Here is a 10,233-nt window from a genome sequence, read left to right as displayed (position 1 = left end):
TGGGCCAGTACAAGCTCGGGCCAAGCCCCCAAAGTATCCTAGTATAGGGAAATACGACCTGGCTCAACCTGCGGGCCGCACGAGGATCGCATCATGCCAGCCCAGAATGACACGATTTACACCTCTACTTCCAAACATTTCAAGCTTCCTAGTGTTCTCTGTTGTATAAGGAAGTTAACCAGCTATGAATATAGAGTCTGAGGCCACCTTTGATTTGCAACTATGGGTCTCATTCTTTCAATTCTTAATTTCTTACTCTCATTCTAAACAAGAATAGATATGAATAAATAACATTAGAATGTTTAATAACAAAATTCTTACTCATTGGCAATAAGCATTTAACACTTCGCCCGAAGTTTTTATATTCCAAATTTGAAATTCAAATAAACATGATTTAGGAATATTAGCTATATGTTCCTTTCACGAGTTAACTTGTATAAGTAGTATTAGTATATATGTTAGCCAATGGATTTTGAATACCATGAATTATAATTTTACCATATTGACCTAAGCTTAGCAGTATTGGATATAAACGACGCCTACCACCAAAACTATAAAATATTTTGTCCGCTCCCTTAATTTAAATATTTTCTTTTAGTAGCTTCTTAAATTAATCCACGCACACATACATACAGATAGATACATATAATACTGGGTTTTTATTGTACCATGGAATTGTAGACAGTCTAAGGAAATAAATTACAAACAAAAATAATCGCCAAGTAAAATTAAAGGGAAAAAAAAAAAAGATAATGTGAGGGATCCAATTATTGAAACTGAAAAGAATAAGAAATGTAGAAATGTGTCTCAAATTCATTGGACATCTCCCCGGCCTTTTTTATTGGATCAATCCCTTCTTCACCTTTTTTTGAACATCTTGAAAATAAATGAGCCCACAAAATACTGATCTGGTTATTTGATCTTTTTCTTCTCTTAATATGTATTTAAAGCATGATTTTCAAAATCGGACTGGATCAGATGGTCGGACCAAAAAAACTAGAAACTCGTCACTTGACTAGTTTTAGATTTTTTTTCCCCAAAATCGTTTTTTCCTCTAAAACCGTTGATTTTGATCAACAAATCGCTGAACCGGCTGGTTAATGGGCCAACCGTTTGGGTCGAATGGTCAGACCGTTCGAACCAGTAACCAGACCCCTGACTGGTTCGGTTTTAAAAAACCATGATTTAAAGTATTGCAGTAGCCAGAGCAAAGTTGAGCACATGTGGGATATTTGCTACACAAACGTGTGAAATTAAGAAATCCTTCTTCACACCTGAATTGGAAGGCTTTGTTGGTTTGTAGTACAAATTTTGTTTGCAATAGTGCAAATGCTTACGGGAATACAAATAGGAAGAGTATAGATTCTAATTTACTTTTTCTTGAGATTTAACTTTGCCTTATTTGTTTATAAGAAATAAAACAATGTGGTTCTCACCTTATAGGAAAGAGAATATATTGAAGTAAAATGATGTGATCCCCACTTTATTGAGATTTACATAAGTTTTTAAGATTCATAATTTGTATCTAATTCAGATTTGCACTGCCAAGAGTCAAATGCACCCCATAAAAAAAATGAGATTGCATCCAATAATAAATATATAAAGATGCATTAATTAATTACAAAATGCATTAATTACTATTCAAAACTAATTAATAGAGTTTGATTGTTTGACACTTTGACATAAGCTATATATTACTACTATCTTAATTGTTTCCCAATCAAGTATGAGCAATATGAGATGAGGGAAGTGTGGTTTACAGCAATCACAGAAATGCTTATTATAATAGTGGGTTTGCTTAGCTTGTGTAAGACAAGGACTTTGGAAGCTCAAGTTGATGACCTTTTGCTAACATATATATGCTTAATAGTTATTCTATTGTGTAATACAAGTTAGGTTTCCTTCCACTCCACTTACAAAGTAAAAGATGAGAATTTTTAAATGTTTTACTTCCCAACAACTTTTTCCTTGTTCGTGGCTTGCACTTTTGTTTAGGAAATTGGTTTTGAACATCAAGATTCTTTTGGAGCACTTCGTGACTGAGTTTGTGTACATTTTAATATTACAACAAACAAGGGGCTACAGAATAAGTAAATGCAATGCATCCAACTTCATTCCTCCTCCCCCTCCTCCTCAACGGAGTGCATCAGTGATCTGATCAGTCATCATCCCACTAACAATTCTGTCTCTGTCGACCTGAAAGTGTCACAGGTTCAGGACCCAGGATACAGTACTACAGCTCTAAGTAAACCTGATTATTACTGAGTTACATCAGCCCCCACAACATCCCACAGCCATGTATTCGGAACATCTACCAATGATGTTTCATCATTTCTTGTATTATCATCAGGTGTTCCCAATACAAGGCTGTGATGTGCTTTAGACATTGTGGGGTGCCCCATTGTTGAGGGCTGATGTGCACTCATTATTACTTGGCTATTACTTGGCTCTTAATTCAGTTCTATAGAAATTTGTGAGTTTGTGTGAGTTGAGTTCAAAGTTCAAAATATCAATGCTCAATTTGCTCCCTAATATGGTGTAAGGGATGTATCAGTATTTTAAACCTTATGCCCCCTATTATTTTATATTTATTTTTGAAGGGTAAATTGCAGATTGGTATTATCTAATTTGGGCCTAGTCTCACTTTAGTATCTGAATTTCAAAATGTGTCAATCCAATATCTTAACTTTCAAAACATCATAGTTTAGTCCAAAATCGTTAACTGTCATTTCAGTATCCAATTTTTTATCAGTCTCTTCACCCTATCTCTTTGTACCCTCTTTTTAGACCCCAAAAGTTGGAATTACAACCAGATCAAATTGAGACTTTACAAAGCCAAAAATTTCTCTTTTGACACAATTCATAAGACAAATGAAAACCTCAATATCAATATCGACGTCCAATTAAATATGACCTACAAACTTAGAAAATTATAAATTAGTCACACATCCACCATTCATCATGCCAACTTCCTTTCTAATGGCCATAATCCAATGCATCCATCACCTCAAGATCATTAGGATACAATCAATTAGCAAATCCCTTGCAAGTCCTCAACGATCAACCTTTAAAGCGCCAAAATTCCATTCTGACGACTCTGATTTAGAAAACCTAGATTAACCATTTCTCTTTTAGATAAGAACCATCCACTTGACTCCTCACCTCAATCCATTCCTGATGTAACCGTTTTTGGTCACGTACCATTTTTTGTGATGTATAAAATTTTTTGGTTAAGTACCTCGTTATTTGACCCGGTGGTGATGTGCCTTGGTGATGAGCTACTTGGTGGCGAACTCCCTGGTGGAGAACTGCCTGGTGACGAGCTCCCTGGTGGAGAGCTACGTAGTGGCAAACTGCCTGGTGGCAAACTGCCTGGTGGCGGGCTCCCTGGTGGCGAACTGCCTGGTGATGAACTTCTTGGTGGCAAACTGCCTGGTGACGAACTGCCTGGTGGCGAGCTGCCTGGTGGCGAGATCCCTGGTGGACTCATCATTTGACCCACTCCTAGGCAGCCTGCAACTCAGAGGACGGTGGAGCTCCCTGGTGCAGCGCAACCCGACTACCCTCTACATGAGGCGATTTCCTCTCCTTTGTAGGCGGCGAGAGCTAAGGGACCTGCGAGAACATCCTTTTTTCCCTCCTCTTTGTAGACGGCAAGAGCCGAGGGACCTGCGAGAACGTCCTTTTTTCCCTCCTCTTTGTAGACAGCGGGAGCCGAGGGACTTGCGAGAACATCCTTTTTTCCCTCCTCTTTGTAGACGGCGGGAGCCGAGGAACCTGCGAGAACATCCTTTTTTCCCTCCTCTTTGTAGATAGCGGGAACCGAGGGACCTGCGAGAACATCCTTTTTCCCTCTTTGTAGACGGCGGGAGCTGAGGGACCTGCGAGAACTGAATCAAAGGACCCGGGGGTATTTTTCTGGCGGGGACTCTTCGACGCTTAAGTTAGCACTCTGATTGTAGAGAGCTTTGAAGATGATATTGGAGAAATGAGAGAGATAAAGAGCAGGGATTACCTCCATTTTTTCCATCCCCTCCCCTTTGGGGGGTGAGGTCCTTATATACCGGAGTCTTCGCGGGTTAGGTGGGTGAAAAGCCTCCAAACAGTAAGACTCGTCACATCCCGTCAAAACCGGGGTACGGTGGTGAACTCCTCGAGGTCGTTAGGCTGGTGCTTGTGTCAGGCGACCAGGTCGGCGCTTGGGCCAGGTTTGTTAGGGCGGTGCCTGCGTCATTCGATGGGTCAGTGTTTGGGCTAGGATGTCAGGTCCACGCCTGTGTTAGCCGACGGGTCGGTGTCTGGGCTAGGTTGTCAAGTCAGAGATCTTCCTGCGATACGTCAAACTACTCCTATACCGAGCTACCCTACAAGTGGCGAGCTGCCTAGTTGCGAGTTGCCTATGCAATGCCAAGTTGTCTAAGTTACCAGGCTATGAGGGTGTGAGCTGCTTGTGGCTAGTTGCTTATTGCGAGCTGCCTGTGGCAAGCTGCTTATGGCGAGCTACCTATGGGGAACTGCCCGTGGCGAGCTGCCTATGGCGAGCTGTCAAGAGGCCACACTTAGTTGGCATGAGGTGCCATGTGTCACAATTCCACTGGAGGGCCAAATCTGCCCTCATCAATTCCTATTCATCAAATTTCATTCTAAGAACTCTCCAGTTTGACCCACCATTAAGCTTAAATCCTATTTCAACAAATCTTATCGATTAGAGCTTATCATCTACAAACCCAACTTCATTTGATTGATCAAACCTCACCACTGTGTTTAGAGACCCAAAAAACCCTGGCACGCCAATTTCATAACCAAACTCCTCCATTTGATCGTTAAAAAAGTGAGATTTCATTTTGGATCATCTTGTTAACTAGTAAATCATTGACCCAAATCAAATCTGTCAATCTACACCTCTAATCAAAGATCCATTACCTCCATCAGATTTAGGACGTTCAAAATTTTCTACCCACCAAATTTCATCCAAAAATTCCCTTGTTTGACCATTCATCAAATAAAGATTTTATTTTAATAAATCTCATTGATCCAAACTTGTCAGCCATAAATCTCAATCATCCTGACCCTATTTGACCAATCAAACATCACCATTGTATTCAGACACCCAAAAAACCCTAGTACGTCAAATTTTGCATCATAATTCATCTATTTAACCGTTAAACTAGAAAGACACCATTTCAATGTGTCAAATTGAATCGCCAAATAAGCAGTCCCAACCTAGGACCTCAAGAGGGTAGGGACTGATGCCAACCCCTTACCTGACCCATTAGAACACTTGAACCGATGAGATTGGGCCTAATAGACCCAAAACCCAAAGTACCCCCACTTAAAGCTAAGAAAAGACAAAACCACATTTAGAAGTTCATCAAATTTACATTTTCTACCACTGACAACCCCAAATACGAAATTGTCATGACAAGCATGCCCCAACCTCTCATTGGACACATGAAACCCGTGAAAGCCACCCCCATATTGAAGAAAACATTTCACCTGTGCAAGTCACCTCCCATTGGACGAATTTCAGATCCCTTCCTCTCCATTTCTCTATAAATACTGATCCAACTCGAGTTTGAGAAGAGACCCCTAGAGAGAGGGGTAGGGGGGGGAGAGAGAGAGAGAGAGAGCCAGAAAGGAGGATGGGGAAAAGAGAAGAGAGCTTTCTCACAAGCCATATACTGCCTTCTGTTCACCTGAAATTCAGAGGTACTCTGAATCTCAGATTCCAAATTCGCCTCTTCTATTTTGAAGCGGAAGTTATTATAACCAGAAACGCTCCCTAGGTCAAGAGCTCGTTTGAACGTCATTCTATCTCATCCCTAGCTATATGAAAAATTTTGACAAGGTACATACGAAATGCAAGTCTTTCATTTTAACTTTTAAACCTAATTTCGTAATTTCTATTTTTTTTAGTTTTTTTTTTATTGTTTAAAGTTCTAAAATATTGGAGAACCATCGTTTGCAATTTTTTAATTGAGAATAGAGGCAGAGAGACGAGGGTCTTAAGGAAATCAATACCTTAGACTTGATAACATCACCTCAAAATCAATCTTAGGAGAAATTGAAAGCATGTTCCTCCATATTTAAGAAATTCCTGTAACCATTTCTGTTTTTCTTCATAAAAATTTGAGTCTGAACAACTCTCGTATTGGGCTGCTATAGCATGGAGAGATGAGTACCTAACACATTCCCTCTCTCAATCCTTGGGGGTCGAAATCTCTCAAGTGTGTGCATTTTCCCATAAAGAATAGAGTCACTATCAAAACGAGTGAGTCAATTTTCGAATCTAAAAATGAGGACCCATTTTTTCTAAAAATGGATGGCAATTCCATTTCATTGAACCAGCCATGAGCTTCCCATATTTCACACGCCATTAGTGGCATGTGAAAATATGCAAATGCCCTTTAGGTGTCATCTAATTTTCTTTATCACCCATCGCCTAAATTCAAATGTATTCCGGGTTGTTCATTATTGTTTTGGTCCAATCTTTATTTTTAAAAAATAAAAAGATTATAAATAATGTCTTATTTTAAAAATTAATTTTGATATTTTCAAAAGTTATAAATTACACATGTCATCATATGATATAGATAACTAAGATAGTACCAATGACGGAAACTAAATTCGTAGGTTTTGGGAGTTCAGAACTTTAGATAGTTAACTTTGAATTAAATTGACACGTTTTAAAATTTAAAATACCATAGTGGATTAGACCCAAAAGGCCAAAATACAATACTAATCTGCACGTTACCCTTAATTAAATGGAGGGAGAGAATAGAGATGTGAGTTGAACGTGGAACATTGACCTTTGAGAATGAGAGTTGCTGAATGATTTAACCCTATTTTCAGAAAGAAACTGTACTCTTTTTTTTTCAGACAAGTACGGATAGATAAGATGCAGAATTCTGATTTCCAACCCCCTACTGTACTCTTTCTTCTTATAAACCATACTCTCCGTGAATTTGGCATCAATTCACGGTCACGATGCATTTCCCCTGTACTTTGGGGTTATAAAGTTCTCATCTGGACTGATTGGTCATTCTCGCTTTTTTTGACTCGAAGAAAATGTACTTTCCTGGTTGCTCTCTAAGTCTAACCTATCTACCTACTTATTACTTTTAACTTAAGGACTAAAAAAAATCATTGGGGAGTGGGGATTGAAGTTGTAAATTTGGAAAATAGCTGCCTAATCCAGCAATTTAGGAATGAAAAGAATTTCTGAGCAAATGTGTTATCGTGTGGTCTTAGAGCAACTTAAAATAAATGAATATTGTTCCACCGAGACAAAAGTAGAGGTAGTTGAATATAGTAGAGGAAAGGTGGGGAGGTCCTTGAGTCAAAAGCATTATTCCAAGGGAGAAACTTTATCTTGCTCACCCATTGTGCCAACAAGATTCGGACTCGGGCAATCATCTGTTTCTATGGTTTTAATGGACCGGCCTTTCGCTTTCTTAGTGCCCCTTCAATAATCGATATGTCCTTAGTTACTCCCTTACATGAGCATCTATCTTGATAATTTAGAGGGTCCATAGAACTGGGCTCTATCCCTTTGGCTTAGTTGAACACTACCCATGTCAGGGGGTTTAGGCTCCAATGTTCTGGGTACATAGGGTTGTGCAAATGTCCAGCTATCTCGGCCTAACCACTCAAACTTTTGAGACTTTTAACATGCTCTCCATGTGTTTGTATTTTTGTTTGTTTTACCGAGTAGGACTTGGGTCTTGGGACTTACTTGGGACTCGGCTATCCCTGTTAACTAACAACACACAAACAAGCTGGCTAGTGAATAGTGATGAATTCTTGAATTGAAAACATTCCAGTGATCTATTTTTCTGTTTTCCCATTTCATCATCCGCATCTAATTAGTGGGGGATCCCATGCAGGAGAAGAAAGTGCTGCACCGTGGGCGCAGAAGATGTGAATTATTATTCCTTCTCCATTTAAGCTTTTGTGAATCATATCTGTGACAATGAAAGGCAACCCCAGCGCCCATATATGCCGTATGGAAATGACGTGGCCTGGTCAGGTGTACTATGATGGAATTATAGACAAACGAAAGTCCAGTTGGCACATTCATTAATGAGCTATAAACACTGAGCAGCTACCACACCTGTGTGCGGCAGGTGTGCCTCCCCAGCTCACCCGATTGGTGAACTAAAGATGTGTCATGCACATACTGATTGTAATGCTTACTCAGTCAGCATGCTCACCGAGGCTGCCTAGTGTAGTGTAGTGCAGCTTGGTGAGGTGCTGGGCAGTTGCCACTTGGTAAGTTGGTAGGGTCATCTGTTTTGGTGATGACATTGCTGAGATAACACAGATGATGGAGCAGAATATTAAAGGGATCAGGAGGTTATGTCTTGTCTTAAGACTAATTGAGCCTCTCGCCTCGCCTCGCCTCGCCACGCCAATTGCTTGGACCATATCCAGCTAGCTAGCGCGCGTACATTGTGTCCACAGGCACAGATGCACTGTGCGAGACAATGGCCCAACAGTTCGACTACAACAGGAACCTGAATTTTGAAAAAGCTTGAAATGATTGTTCTTAGGACAAACATCTGCATTATCATAGAAGGCTGTCTCCAACGTGCATCCTTTTAGAAAGTCAATCTCTGGACAAGAGCCACATGATTTGGGCGAACAAGATTCTATGGGTGTGCGTCTCGTTGAAGGTTGCAATCCAAATTTCTTTTTCTTGCTTTCATGTCATTTGTTTTTGGTATCATCAATCGGTTCCATCGAATGGCTTCAAATGCTGCTTTGCTCCTAATCTGAACCTCAACCCGTACGTATATAACTGCAGCTTATTAGTAGGTGCATACAAGGAAATGCAGTGCAGTTGCCTCCATACAAAAAGGAAAAGAACAAAAAGAAAGATAAAAGAAAGGAAGGAGAGAAAAGAGGCAAAGCAACAGAGGATACCAAAAAGGCTCCACCTCTACGCCACGGCATCACATGGGTTTGGTCCCAATAACAACTCATCTTCTACCTAAACAAAGGTGGTCTTCTTCTCCTGTCGATACGATAATACCACAAAATATCTAAGTGACGTGCTAGCTTCCTTCCAAACCCGAACGAAGAAATGAATCAATTGTAGCCTTGTGCCTCTGATTTTGATGTGTCCATCAAGTTTCAGTAATTATGAGAGCCATTACCCAACTTTCAACCCTCTACAGTGTTCTCCAAAACAAACATACTTAATTTCTTCACCTATCAACATAAAAAAAAAAAAAAAAACCCAACTTGATGTCTGTGTCTCCACTTTGACAAATGAATCTGTTCATTTGGTTTCAGAACTTTGCACCACGTTTCTGCTTTTTAAGGTTTCACAGCATTGATCTTGATGGTTTCCTTCACTAAAAAAAATAATTCTCAATTTTGTTCCAAATTCATCACCATTTCATACTTGGTTGTTATTTTTTGTGGGAAATCAATATATATCCACCATTCCACCTAGCTATATAGCTTTCTTGGATATCTTTCAAGCTTTCAAGCTACCCGGTCATCATTTTATGATTTATTTAATTCATTCATCTTGGGTATCTTTCATTCCATCTCAAAAAGAGAAAAATAAAAAGAAATAAAGAAATAAAAAAAAAAAAAAAGGAGAAGAGGACAACGACCTTTTCCGTCAGCTTTCCACCTTTTGGTACTAATTGTCTGGTTTCCATGGCGTCGAAAAGAAAAGATGTTTGGCCTTTTCTCACACAAGTGCAAGTTTATCAGGATAAGTAAAGGACCTATCACAACTTTTGTTTTTTCCGCCCTTCTAGATGATGCCCCACCACTCTTTTTTATCTCCAACTTGACCCCCTCCCTAGGCTGCGAGTAGTATCCATTTGCCCGACTTTGAATCCGATTATTGGTTTATAATTAATCTGAATCTCACTGATAATATTCAATGTCGAATCTGAGATTGAGAATATTAGCTTGTTGAAATCGGATCCATTTGCCAAGTTGCAACACCACCGAGCTAAGCAACACCACCGAGCTAAGTAATGATTTCTTCCGCTTTTGCCTCGTCCAAACAACCGGACAAGACCAAAAACCAAACATCTTTTTACCTTTCCTGTTGCTTACGTTCAGTTCTAACTTGGAATTCTGAAACTATTCTTGGGGTAACCAAAATAAGTTGCATATCGGTCGGTCTTTGAGTTTGAGGGATTTCTTGATAGTACATCAGTTCCATGTGATCGGAGTGGAAAATTCATCAGTAAGTTGAGAATGAGT

General features: G+C 39.7%; 1 long non-coding RNA gene across 1 annotated transcript; it reads left to right on the top strand.

The window, feature by feature from the left end:
- Window positions 1-5,615: 5,615 nt before the first annotated feature.
- On the top strand, window positions 5,616-9,171 carry LOC148863166 (uncharacterized). The gene is made up of 2 exons (XR_016110311.1): window positions 5,616-5,848; window positions 7,887-9,171. It is a non-coding gene; the product is annotated as an uncharacterized LOC148863166 (long non-coding RNA).
- Window positions 9,172-10,233: the final 1,062 nt, after the last annotated feature.

This window comes from Nelumbo lutea, chromosome 3 (genome assembly GCF_056320005.1).
Source record: "Nelumbo lutea isolate HS-2025 chromosome 3, American lotus-T2T, whole genome shotgun sequence".
In the NCBI taxonomy this organism is placed as follows: domain Eukaryota; kingdom Viridiplantae; phylum Streptophyta; class Magnoliopsida; order Proteales; family Nelumbonaceae; genus Nelumbo; species Nelumbo lutea.
This window is presented reverse-complemented; position numbering and strand designations above follow the sequence as displayed.